Here is a 6953-nt window from a genome sequence, read left to right on the forward strand (position 1 = left end):
GTGGGGACACTAGTCCTGGTGACAACCAGGGATTTCCTCTCGCTTCCTGTTGTGTCTCTGGGACAGGAAGTGAAGGAAAATCTCTCCAGTGTGGGGACACTAATTCTGGTGACAACCAGGCATTTCCCCTCACTTCCTGTTATGTCTCTGGGACAGGAAATGAAGGGAAATCTTTCCCATAAGGACACTAGGTCTGGTGACAACATGGAATTGACTCTCACTTGCTGTTGTGTCTCTGGGACAGGAAATTAAGGGAAATCTCTCCCATAGGGACACTAGGTCTGGTGACTTAATGGGATCCCCTCACTTCCTGTTGTGTCTGGAGAACAGGAAGTGAAGTGAATTTCCCCAAAGGGGACACTAGTTCTGGTGACAGCTTATGATTTTCTCTCACTTCCTGTTGAGTCTCTGGGACAGGAAGTGAAGAGCATTTCCCCAATGGGGACACTAGTTCTGGTGGTGACATCATGGGATCCCCTCACTTCCTGTTGTGGATATAGGACAGAAAGTAAATGGGAAATCTCTGCAATGGGGCGTAGATGGCAAAAAAAAAATGGAGGAATTAGGAAATAGTCCAATGGGGACACAAGTTCAGGTGATTCTCTCGCTTTTCTCTCACTTCCTGTTGTGTCTCTGGGACAGGAAGTGAAGGGAAATCTCCCCAGTGGGACACGACGGGAGAAAAAAGCATGATCTTTAGTTTCCCTTTAATCTTTCAAAATTCAAAGCTAAGAAGGATGCCACTTGTGGGTTACTCCGCCCCCCTCCTGGGTGACTCCGCCCCCTCTCAGGTATTACAATGTAACGATTCTCATTTATTTGAAAACAAGAAGTTGTCATGGCTGCGTCCCCATCCCCCACCATTGGGCCCCATTCACAGCTGAGCGTGCCCGAAAACGCACTCCACAAATCCTCGCGGCAGTGAAAATGGCGCGCTCCCTGCGTGCGGGGAAAAGGGCGCGCTTCCTGCGAGCGGGGAAAAGGGCGCGCTTCCTGCGGGAGGGGAAAGGAGCGCTCCCTGCGTGCGGGGAAATGGGCGCGCTTCCTGCGAGCGGGGAAAAGGGCGCGCTCCCTGCGTGCGGGGAAAGGAGCGCGCTTCCTGCGGGAGGGGAAAGGAGCGCGCTTCCTGCGGGAGGGGAAAGGAGCGCTCCCTGCGTGCGGGGAAATGGGCGCGCTTCCTGCGTGCGGGGAAAAGGGCGCGCTCCCTGCGTGCGGGGAAAGGAGCGCGCTTCCTGCGGGAGGGGAAAGGAGCGCGCTTCCTGCGTGCGGGGAAAAGGGCGCGCTCCATGGGTGCGGGGAAAAGGGCGCGCTTCCTGCGGGAGGGGAAAGGAGCGCTCCCTGCGTGCGGGGAAATGGGCGCGCTTCCTGCGTGCGGGGAAAAGGGCGCGCTTCCTGCGAGCGGGGAAAAGGGCGCGCTCCCTGCGTGCGGGGAAAGGAGCGCGCTTCCTGCGGGAGGGGAAAGGAGCGCGCTTCCTGCGTGCGGGGAAAAGGGCGCGCTCCATGGGTGCGGGGAAAAGGGCGCTTCCTGCGTGCGGGGAAAAGGGCGCTTCCTGAGAGCAGTAAAAGGAGCGCGCTCCCTGCGTTCGGCTTATTACGCAAAACCACTCAGGGGGGGGGGGGGGGGTCATTCCAGGAGTTACCGCACCACACCTGTATATATTTATATCACAGCGGGGGTGGGGCGGCGGTCACACCTGCCCGTTATCAGAGCTTTCCGTCCAATGATTAACTTCACCTGAGAATTACCTGACTCTCCGCCCGCTCTCTGCCTGAAATAAGGACCGTCTGAGCTGCATCCCGCTCTGGAGGGAACACAGACAGTTCTTATTTCACAGGCATGCTGAGCAAACATTTCCTCTATATTCGATGCCACAAAGTCCCCCCCCCTCCTCCCCCCAGAGTCATCTCTGTGCCCCCCAGGCAGCCAGTCACATGACCTCCGGGCGTCCTGCAATTAGCACCATGACTGCCAGCTGATCCGCCTTTAATGTCACCCGCTAAATCCCCGCAGCCAATTAAAGGGTGATGACCCCCCGGGGTGACAGCGAATCACAGCGACGCGCTTTGAAATATGAGATGAATCGGCCCTTTAATAATCCGCGTCCGGATTACTGGGATTTCTGGAGATCAGAGAATTCCCACAGGAGGACTGTACCAAGACCAGCCACCGGGGGGAGCCCTGTACTGAGACCAGCCGCCGGGGGGAGCCCTGTACCCAGACCAGCCACCGGGGGGAGCCCTGTACTGAGACCAGCCACCGGGGGGAGCCCTGTACCGAGACCAGCCACCGGGGGGAGCCCTGTACCCAGACCAGCCGCCGGGGGGAGCCCTGTACCCAGACCTGCCGCCGGGGGGAGCCCTGTACCCAGACCAGCCACCGAGAGCCCTGTACCCAGACCACCAGCCGGGGGGAGCCCTGTACTGAGACCAGCCACCGGGGGGAGCCCTGTACCGAGACCAGCCACCGGGGGGAGCCCTGTACTGAGACCAGCCACCGGGGGGAGCCCTGTACTGAGACCAGCCACCGGGGGGAGCCCTGTACCGAGACCAGCCACCGGGGGGAGCCCTGTACCCAGACCAGCCACCGGGGGGAGCCCTGTACCCAGACCAGCCACCGGGGGGGGGGGGAGCCCTGTCTCTACACCAGCCACCGGGAGGAGGCCTGCACCGACCGCCAGGAGGATCCAGTAGGGAGCGCTCTTGCCCCCGTCACTCATGGACAGTGAATGGGGGAGGGGTATTCCTGTGTAATAAACATCAGTGAAAGGCGGAGTCACATTTTATAAATCCTCCCCCAAATCTGTCCTGAGCAACAGAACAGACCCCACATACAACAATGATGCAGCACATCGCACCCCATGTATAACAACTCTGCAGCACATCGCACCCCATGTATAATAAACCTGCAGCACATCGCACCAACTGTACAAAAACATTACAGCACATCGCATACAATGCACTCTATAACAAACCTGCAGCACATCGCACCCCATGCACTGCATAATAAATCTGCAGCACTCAATTTATTATACTCCTGCAGCACATTGCACTCTAGGTAACATGTATATTATACCTACAGTTCATTGCACCCCATTTACTATATAAAACTCCTGCAGCACATTGCACCCCATGTATTGTATAATAGTCGTGCAGCACATCGCACCCTATGGATAATACTCCTGCAGCACATCGCACCCTATGGATATTACTCCAGCAGCACATCGCACCCATGTATAACACGCCTGCAGCACATCGCACCCATTTATTGTATAATATTATACCTACAGTTCATTGCACCCCATTTACTGTATAATTCTCCTGCAGCACATTGCACTCCATATATTATACTACTGCAGCACATTGCATCCCATGTATTGTATAATACTCCTGTAACACATTGCACCCCATTTATAATACTCCTGCAGCACATCGCACTCCATATATTGTATAATACTCCTGCAACACATTGCGCCCCATTTATAATACTCCTGCAGCACATCACACCCCATATATTGTGTAATACACCTGCAGCACATCGCACCCCATATATTGTGTAATACACCTGCAGCACATCGCACCCCGTGTATTGTATAATACTCCTGTAACACATTGCACCCCATGTATAATACTCCTGCAGCACATCGCACCCCATATATTGTATAATACTCCTGCAGCATCATGTATAAAACTCCTGCAGCACATCGCACTCCATGTATAATACTCCTGCAGCACATCGCACTCCATGTATAAAACTCCTGCAGCACATCGCACCCCATGCAGCGTGGGGGGCGCTCCAGGCACGGGGAGGTCATGTGGTCACAATATTTTATTTTTGGCTCAGTTTCTACACAAAAGAAAAAAAAAATATTCTCCACATAAATCTATACAAAAATTTCTGTAAACAGCCAAATACTGAACTCGTCATCTTCACAGAAGACACATCCTGTTCTCCAGAGAACATATCGCCCCTCGGGGGCGGAGCCCAGCACAAGGGGGGAGGGGCAGTGAAAGTTTCTAGAAATCCATCTCCTGTCCATCATACGGGTGACGCCGGCGGTGATCAGATCCGATTGTTGTGCTCAAGTTCTCCTCCACCTGTGAGATTCCAAACATGGCCGACGCCCCTTTCCAATGATTAGTAACCCGCCTAGGGGTGGCGCTGCTCCGCTTCTTTGGTGAGGAAACCTCCCGGCGTGCTGCGGCGGCGAACGCCCCCCGACTGAGGGGACCCCACACACTGCAAGAGAAGAGACCGACACAATCAGATCACATGACCAGGCTCCGCAGGGGCGGGGCAGACAGCCACCATTTATACACAGGTACAGTTCAGGGCGGAGTATTTATTGAGCCTTTCACCCACCTGCAGCATAGGCGGAGCTTGGAACCACAAAAGGCGGAGCCAGAGTCTCAGAGGCGGAGGTCTCTACAGCTGGGGCCGATCATCCACCTCAGGGGCGGGGTCATTGTTCATCAAGGCACAAAAAAAAGGGGGAAGATTTCCTCCATAACGCGACGTTTCGCTCCTCGCCGTAAAGTGCTGAATTTCTAAACTCAAAGTTTTTTTTGTATAAAAATAGATATTTATGTTCTGGGGAGTCCGGAGTTCTCCTTAATAAGAAAAAAGAAAAAAATTGTGCAACTGATGCGGCTGGCGGAACTCCGCACCGCCTGTCCCCGAAAGTCTCCGCCCATGCGGAACAGCGAAAATGGCAAATTAGATCCAGAACGGGGGGAGGGGGGTCAGATTCCATAATGTTGGCTCCAGAGTGGGAGGGGCAGACGCGGCGGGTCCAGACAGTCCGTTCATTGGGCGTCGTGCGTCAGAAGCGGAGGAGGAGGAAGAGGCAGAGCGTGAGGAGGAGCGGAGAGACGTGGACCAGGAAGGAGGAGCCCCGGGGGGACGCTGAAAGGGAAATAAAAAACAAAACAAATAAACATGAAGAAAAAGATCAAAAAATGCAACTTTGTAACCTAAAAACCCGGAGTTCCCCTTTTATTCCTGTGAGAGAAGCCTCAGCTGGAAGCTCCCATCCACCTCCCTCCTGGACCCGCCGGAACAAGCCGTCACTAAGGGGGGGAGACAGGGATCAGACACGCCTACAATGGGAACTGAGCCTATAGAAATTCAGGCGATTTAGGGCCAGATTGACAGCCATCAAAGGTTGGTAACCTCAGTGTTGTGCAGTGACCACAACCCCCCTCCCCCCCAACCAACCAATCCCCCTGCCCCCCCTTCCACCGCAACTTATCTACTGTCCCTCCCTACCATAAGACCTCCACCCATGCTTATCTGTGCTGCCTCCCCCACGCTCATCTATTCTCCCTCCCCCTCTAAGACCTCCACCCCCGCTTACCTGTCACTACCCACCATAAGACCTCCACCCCCGCTCATTTATTCTCCCTCTTCCCTGTAAGACCTCCACCCCTGCTCATCTACTGTCCCTCCCCACCATAAGACCTCCACCCATGCTTATCTGTGCTGCTTCCCCCACGCTCATCTATTCTCCCTCCCAAGACCTCCACCCCCGCTTATCTACTGTCCCTCCCCACCATAAGACCTCCACCCCCGCTAATTTATTCTCCCTCTTCCCTGTAAGACCTCCACCCCCGCTTATCTACTGTCGCTTCTCTCTATAAAACTTCCACCCCCCCTTATCTTTTCTCCCTCTCACCCTCGCTCATATTTTCTCCCCCCTCCTGTAAGACCTCCACCCCCATAAGACGTCCACCCATGCTTATCTGCGCTGCCTCCCCCACGCTCACCTATTCTTCCCTCCCCTCTAAGACCTCCACCCCCGCTTATCTACTGTCACTCCCCACCATAAGACCTCCACCACCCACTTGTCTATTCTCCCTCCCCCAGTAAGACCTCCACCCCCCGCTTATCTACTGTCCCTTCCCTCCGTAAAACCTTCACACCCACTCATCCTTTCTTCCCCCCCCCCCAAGACCTCAACCGCCACTTATCAACTGTCCTTCCCCACCATAAAACCTCCACCGCCACTCATCTACTGTCCCTCCCCAACGTAAGACCTCCAGCCCTTCTTATCTATTCTATCTCCCCCTTGTAAGTCCTCCACCCACACTTATCTACTGTCCCTCCCCACCGTAAGACCTCCAGCCCTGCTCTTCTACAGTCCCTCCCTAACAAAAGACCTCCACCCATCTACTGTCCCTCCCCACCTTAAGACCTCCACCCCCATTCATCTACTGTCCCTCCCCACTGTAACACCTCCACCCCTGCTCATCTACTGCCCCTCCGGACCTCCAGCCCCGCTTATTCACTGTCCCTCCCCACCATAAAACCTCCAACCCACTTATCTATTCCCCCTTTCCCACTATAAGATCTTCACCCCTGCTCATCTATTCTCCCTCCCTCTCTAAGACATTACACCGGGCCACCCCCCGCTTAAATACTGTCCATCCCCACAGTAAGACCTCTAGCCCCGCTCATCTAGTTTCCCAAACCACCATAAAACCTCTACCCCCACTTATCTACTGTCTCTCCCCACTGTAAGACCTCCACCCCCGCTCATCAGTCACTCCCCACTGTAAGACCTCCACCCCCGCTCATCAGTCACTCCCCACTGTAAGACCTCCACCCCCGCTCATCTGTCACTCCCCACTGTAAGACCTCCACCCCTGCTTACCTGTCACTCCGTATCGTAAGACCTCCACCCCTCATCTATTCTCCCTCTTCCCTGTAAGACCTCCACCCCTGCTAATTTCATCTTCCATCTATGCTTAAGATCTCCACCCCCCTCTCATCTCTCCCCCCTCCCCCGTAAGACCTCTACCCCCGCTTATCTACTGTCCCTCCCCACCCCTGAATTTCTACTGTCCCTCCTTCCTGTAGGATCTCCACCCCCGCTTATCTACTCACCTCCTTGAGAGGGCAGCCTTCCTCCCCCACCTCCTCTTGGCTCAGACTTCGGGACCTCCGTCAGTGGCTG

The sequence above is a fragment of the Pelophylax lessonae genome (assembly GCF_965119305.1).
Source record: "Pelophylax lessonae genome assembly, chromosome: 13".
NCBI classification, from domain to species: domain Eukaryota; kingdom Metazoa; phylum Chordata; class Amphibia; order Anura; family Ranidae; genus Pelophylax; species Pelophylax lessonae.